General features: G+C 39.4%; 1 protein-coding gene across 3 annotated transcripts in view; it reads left to right on the plus strand.

Annotated features, from left to right (window-relative positions):
• The window catches only part of LOC106884476 (dopamine receptor 1), a 193,222-nt gene that overhangs the window by 16,734 nt on the left and 169,319 nt on the right, over positions 1-7,169 (plus strand). The window contains exon 1 of one of the 3 annotated variants that reach the window (XM_014935879.2): positions 4,984-6,337. The exons of the other annotated variants lie outside the window; for them this stretch is intronic. The gene's annotated coding sequence lies outside the window, so the exon portion shown is untranslated. Of the gene's footprint in view, positions 1-4,983; positions 6,338-7,169 lie in introns of those variants that run through there. 3 annotated transcript variants of the gene reach the window in all.

Below are 7,169 nucleotides of genomic sequence, written 5' to 3' on the forward strand. Positions count from 1 at the left end.
ACAACCACAATGCCACCATTCTACAACGTCACCATGCCAAGACGTTACTTCTCTACAACGTCACTTTCTCTACAATGTAACGTCACCACTCTGCGACGTCACTTCACTACAACGTCAATATACCTCACCACCACCACCACGCTACGACGTTAGAACACCAAAACTTCGCTACTCTACGACGTTCTTACACCAAACCGTCACCGCAGGCGTCTCTACACCGCTACGTTTCCTCGCCATCAACGCCACCAGCACCGTTATATAAACTCAGCACACAGCAAGACACATGGCTACATCCTCATAATTATTCATATCTCAGCAAAACACAACATAGCAGTAAGCTATCCCTGCATCATAGCATCACCACACACACACACGCACGCACCTCAGAGCGTACCAACACATACACCATCCTCTATGCACACACACACACACACACACACATACACACACGCGTACACACGTGTCAGAGCATACGAGGATATGTTTATACTACAACATCATCGTTCATTCTCTAAACCTCGTATAGTAACACCACCACTGAACTACTTTGCACCGACACAACATTAGAGAAGAACACAAACCGACGCTCACGTCACAATACGCCCACACAGTGTGTCAGCACTACAACACAGCCACGACAGTACACACACACACACACACACACACACACACACACACACACATGCACTAACATATGCACACAGATACATACTTACATACTTACTTACATACATACATACACACACATACACACACGCATGCATACACATATACACACATACATACATACATGTATACATTTATATACGCTTTCATGGCGGTACTATGTCTGAATAAAGAGTGGTCATGTCACGGCTGGAACGCCTTTGGTGATAGGGCTGACCTGAGGTTAAATGGCATCATCAGTGACAGGGCAACATTAATCAACGTGACTCCACAGCACACCACCACGAGAAACAGCGGCACAGACACCACCACCACTACGGCTACCACCGCCACTACCACTACAACCAGTACCGCCACCATTACCACCAACACCACCATTACAACCCCCACCACCACCGGCAATAACAGCACTACTATAGCCCCACCACAACCACCTCCACTACCACCACCCCCATCATCACCACGCAACTGCTGAACACAACCTAGACATCCACTTCAAAAAGCAATAACACCACCACCACCTCAAAAAGCAATAACACAAACACTGCCACTGCCACTACCCCCACTCCACACTGCAACACATCATAGCACTACCACCACAAAAACAACAACAACACACACACACACACACACACACACACACACACACACACACACACACACACACACACACACACACACACACACACACACACACACACACACACACACACACACACACACTAGTACCAGCACCAATGCTATTCAATACCACAACACAACATTATTCAAGCAACGATCACAACAGAATAACAACCGAGTACAACAGTACTGAATGTCACAACAGAAAACTGCCACCACCACCACCACCACCACCACCACTACTACAACCACAACAGTCCACAACAGTCGCACGATCATCACCACCACCACCACAACAATAACACGACACTCCGCCGTCACCTTCACCGCCACCAAACCACACCGCTAGCACACAACTCCATTAGACAGTTACATAAGCAACGTATCAACAGGTTATAAAATCGATATTTCAAATAGCGCTGGCGAGAAATCTGCTTTGTAAGAAATAATCCTCTCAGCCCGCGGTGTATGGGATCCCGTTTCGAACCCGGTTGGACACCTCTTCTATTCGTTTACCCAAATCTAAATTTTATTGTTCCTTTTTTAGAAATTTATTTTAAATGATGATGAATATGTATTATATTTAGTTACAACCCATGCGTCTGTCGTTTCGGATTTTGCAACTGCGATGTTTGATTAAAATTATTTTTATTATATTTACACCCAAAACGTCTTTTGCTTTGATTTTTAGGGGTTTTTTTTTTGTTGTTTTGTCTTTGTGAGAGCACAAACAGTAAAGTTCCTGTAACCCTTTATCTACCTAATTAAGACGGAACAGGAATATCTTGATATATCTATCTGTTTGACAATGTATCTGTCTATCAAATGCTATACCTAGGAATCTAATCTTGTATGATACACAATCCCATACACACAAGCTAACTCCTGCACACACGATCACATATAACAGTAAACATACATTTACGTATGTATACACACTAATACACAGAAATATATATATATATACATAAATACATATATATACATATTATACAAGGGTGTGCTGTAAAGTTCCTGGTTTTAAGAGTGTTGCGAAAAGCCTGACTGGAGGCCTAACCTTCCGAGTCCTTTTAAAGGGCTTAGAAAACTGAAGGACCACTGCAATAAATGTGTGAATCTGAGAGGGGAATATGTTGAATAAAATTATAATTAACTGATCCTCCTGTATTTTCTTTTGCTCAAAGCCAGGAACTTTTCAGCAACCCCTTGCTTCCAAACCACATGGTTCTAGGTTCACTCCCAGTTCGTAACATCTTAAGCAAGTGTCTTCTACTATGGCCACTGGCCGACCACAGCCTTGTGAGCGGATTTGCGAGACGGAAACTGAAAGAAACCTGCTCTATGTATATATACATGTGTGTGTGTGTTTCTCTGTATGTGTGTACCTTTATGTTTGTGTTTGACTACCGGTGTTGGTGTGTTTATATCCCCATAACTTAGTGATTACAGTAAGTACCAGACTTCACCAAAAATCAAAAAGCAATATGTACTAAAATCCTTCAAGGCAATGCCCCAGCATGGCCACAGTCTAATGACTGAAACAAGTAAAAGATAAAGGATATATATATATATATATATATATATATATATATATATATATATATATATATATATATATATATATATATATATATCGGTATGTATGTATGTAAGTATGTATGTATGTATGTATGCATGTATGTATACAGAGCCGGCCTTCTTCAAGGCTGAGCAATTGTTTCTAAACCTTACAAAGTTCCTTCCCAAAGCACAGACTTAAGCAAGACCCTTTTTTACTAATCCCACTAGTTACCCATGTATGCGAATTTCTCCTCTCCACATCATTGATTTTGTCCAAGATATGGAAAAGCGGTCAATGCCTATGTATGTATGCATATATCCGTACATATACACATATCACCATACACTCGGAACGAGGAAAACCATCTGATCATTCTAAAGGATGACTGATGACCGGCGTCGTGACATTGTTTAAAGTGAAGAAGAGTTGCGCACCGTCAACCATGCTCTTTCGTCGGTGAGCATCTCCAAACCATTGGCAAGACCAAGTGAAGATGACAGGGCATGGAAACGAATGCAGAGGAGGACTTAGGCATCTTCTTTTCCTCATCTTGCTCTCGGTACTCCACAATATGTCACTACAACCTCCACCCCATCCTTTCATTCTTGAAGGTTTCGTCCACAGACTCCATCAGAGCCAGTCTTCACGTGTACAGGTAGGCGATCCCTAATATTCTAATTAACTTATTACTGGGACCCTGACGTGTGCTACAACTCTGAGTCCCAATAATTCTGAGAACACTATTGGCTAAGTGGTGGTTCCAGATCTCTCAAAATCCCTGGAACTCCCGAACCACGACTAAGGGCAACGGCTGCAGGTTTTAAAATCATCCAGGACGTATACAGACACGCAAACGCGCGCGCATATTTATATCTATATTTCGCTAAAGAATTGTGCGACCAATAACACTGGGGTAGAACTCAATATACGTATGTTTCAGAACAAAGGGGTAGAGAAGTATAGAGCGGTAATAATAAGAAAGAGATGACACAGAAAAAAATAATGGCTATATTACGAACTTCATTGACTTACAGCTGTTTCTGGTATGAAATACATTGGACTCTTAGTTGAGGGTCTGATGTATGTGTGTGTGTGTGACTTTATGCTTCTGAGAGTTTAGCAAATCGGAAGAATAGATCGTAAATATACTCTACCTCAAACAGTCAATATGGAATATTTACTACAGGTTTATTTATTTATTAATAATACTTATTACTAGTCACACCATCAGTCGCCGTTGAACTAAAGATAGGTAACTTTGTTTGGCTACTCTCACGCTCTCACAGTATGTATGTATGTATGCATGTATGTCCTCGTTACTGGTATTATGAAAGGTTGCAATACACATCAACCAAGAAAAATGGAATGAATTAGACATTGTATATATCACCGAGAAATAATGACTGTCTTCGAGAGATAGGGAGAGATGTTTCCAAAATATTCCATGAGTGAGACGGTGAATGTAATATGTAAGGGGACGCTTAAATACAAGACAGAAGGCTTATAGTATGTTGGGGGACGCTTAGATACAAGAGAGGAGATATACACAGAGTAGCTTGGTACACGAACGAAGACAATAGAGTTTTATTGCTTCTGAACAAGATATGCCGCTACTGAGAGTACACATTGACCTAAAGGGTAGTCGGTGCTATGACCATGTATGCATGTGTGTGGGTGTTTGCGTGAATGTATGTGCTTCTCAATAATACAGGTGTATAGGTTGTAGGTGTATATATATATATATATATATATATAATAACTTGTGTGTGTATGTGTGTATGTGTGTGTAGAGAGAGAGAGTGAGAGAGGGGCAGGCAGATAGAAACTCAAAGATCGGTTGTATGAGAGAGAGAGAGAGAGAGAGAAAGCGGAAGAGAGAAGAGGAGAAAGGAGATATTAATAATGAGAGAGAGAGGGGGGGCGGGGAAATAAATAAACCCAGAAAGTAAGACAAAGAAAGTATTGTGCAAGGTAGACGCAGTATTAGTATGTTGTATTATTCAGAAACCCTTTTGGAGATGGAGAATGAGAGATGAGGAGAAAAGGACAAAGAAAGAGATAGAGAAAGAGAGAGTTAGTGTTTGTGTTATGTAGTTGTATAATATTCCACACCGACCGCCTTCCCCCCACCGAAGCACCTGGTCCATTCACAGCAATGTGCGCTGTTTGAAGCAACGTTGCAGCTCGCCCACTCTTCATTCAGCTTACAAATCGTGAAAATACTATCATTTTTAACAGCCTATTGTAAACTACACAATTCGAACCCGTTTTAAATTCGCACTCGCTCTGGGGCAATGTTTATATCTTTTCATTCATTTATACTCATTCTATCTTCTATCTAAGACTCTCTCGCTCTCCTTCTCTCAATTTTCATATTTGCATAATGTAAGTGGGATAGCACTAGGTTCGACCGCTGCTACGTGAACTTTCTCTCCTTTTCCCTACCTTTTCCATAATATTCGATAAACATTAAGCAAACTATCCGTCATAGGTATCTCTGTGATTACAGCTACTACTACTATTACTATTAACAATCTTCATTTCCTCCCCGTTAAAAATAATGCCCACAGTAGCCGTGATTCGAACTCGCGATTCTTCGAATTCAACGATTGAGACCCAAAACAACCGACTTGTCCACACACATATTGTTGTCACTGTTCGGTAGTCTTCAAAATAAAGTACAAAATTAACCTCTTCACCACCGTGCATCCAGCATTTCTACCACACACACACACACGCACACACTTAAATTAGATACCGTGTTGTTCTCTCCCCACTCCTCACGACTGCCAACCCTCTTCACATTCATCATTTTCACCTGTCTTACAGCTGTGTTAATTAACAGGTAAAGGAATTGAAAAAAAAAACTAATAAACATAATTATCTTTACTATAATAATCTTAATTCTAGTTGACTTTAAGACTGTCCCCGAGCAAAAATTTAGCTGCCTGCGATACGACACGAACCCACAACTATACTTCCGAAAAACCGATTCGCTATCCACTTGACCAATGCGACAGGAAAACAACACCTGCGCAACTGCTAACTTCCTAAACTCTAAAAGGTAAATTCAGGTGCGGGAATCGATGAAAAATTTGGTCGGATTTTTTGGACAGGTAGGCAGACAGATTACCTGACAGACAGAAAGACAGACAGGCAGGTAACGAAGCAATTAGGCTTATTATATACACCTGGCTGTAGAACATCTACACATTACGTAAGAACGATTAATCAACAGCATGGTTTTAGCACTTGCATCGTCTAGCTTCACCAAATAGCAATTTATCTCACATCAAAGCGAAACGAAGAAAGAATTACAAAAGAAAACTAGAGAACGAAAATACCTGAAGTGAAAAAATAGAAGAGAAGGATTAAAGAATCTAAACTATATTGAAACATCAAAGAAGTTTGGAGTGGGCGAGGAATTATTTGATGAAAAGATAAACATTGAGAACAGCAACACCGATTCTGGCTGATTCTGAAATAAATGTAAGTTCTATATCTATTTATGTGTATGCAGGTGGATATCTATATATATATATATATATATATATATGTTTAATTTATGCATGCCTACATGTGCATGCATTTGTTTGAATACACATGTAGCTGGGTATATGAGGATGCAGACAGGCTTGTATATATCTTTCTATTTATCCATCTATCTATGTATATACCTGTCTGTTTTTCTACTTAAATATTTATCTCTATCTTTCAATCTATTTGCCTATTTCTGTATGTGTGTGTGTGTGTGTGTGTGTGTGTGTGTGTGTATGTGTACACACACACATACACATATTCAAACGCGCACCTGTCTATAGGCTTGGCAATTTTAAACGTAAAAGAAAGAAGAATGAGAGATAAGAAATAACATGAATGGTGTTACCAAAGAATAAAAGCGATGACAGAAACAGCGTCAATATAAACAATAAAATCAACCAAACAACAAACAGCACAACAACAGCAACAACAAGAAAAGAATTAAAGAATCATGAGCTTTTTCTGTATGTTTTCATTCTTACAATATTTTCCATTTTGTTTTTGAGAATTTAAGAAAAGAAACAAAATAAAACGAAAAGGTTAAAGATATTCATTCAGAAGTTATAGATAGATAGAGACAGACAGACAGATAGACAGATAGATACATAGATAGATAGACAGACAGACAGATAGCTATACATTCATATATATATGTATATATGTATATATATATATATATATGTATATATATATATGCACATCTGCACTTAGATAGATAGGTGCAGTTATGCAAGTACGTGTGCATGTGAATGTTTCTGTGTGCATATTGCAACTCATTTCA

The sequence above is a fragment of the Octopus bimaculoides genome, chromosome 12 (assembly GCF_001194135.2).
Source record: "Octopus bimaculoides isolate UCB-OBI-ISO-001 chromosome 12, ASM119413v2, whole genome shotgun sequence".
In the NCBI taxonomy this organism is placed as follows: domain Eukaryota; kingdom Metazoa; phylum Mollusca; class Cephalopoda; order Octopoda; family Octopodidae; genus Octopus; species Octopus bimaculoides.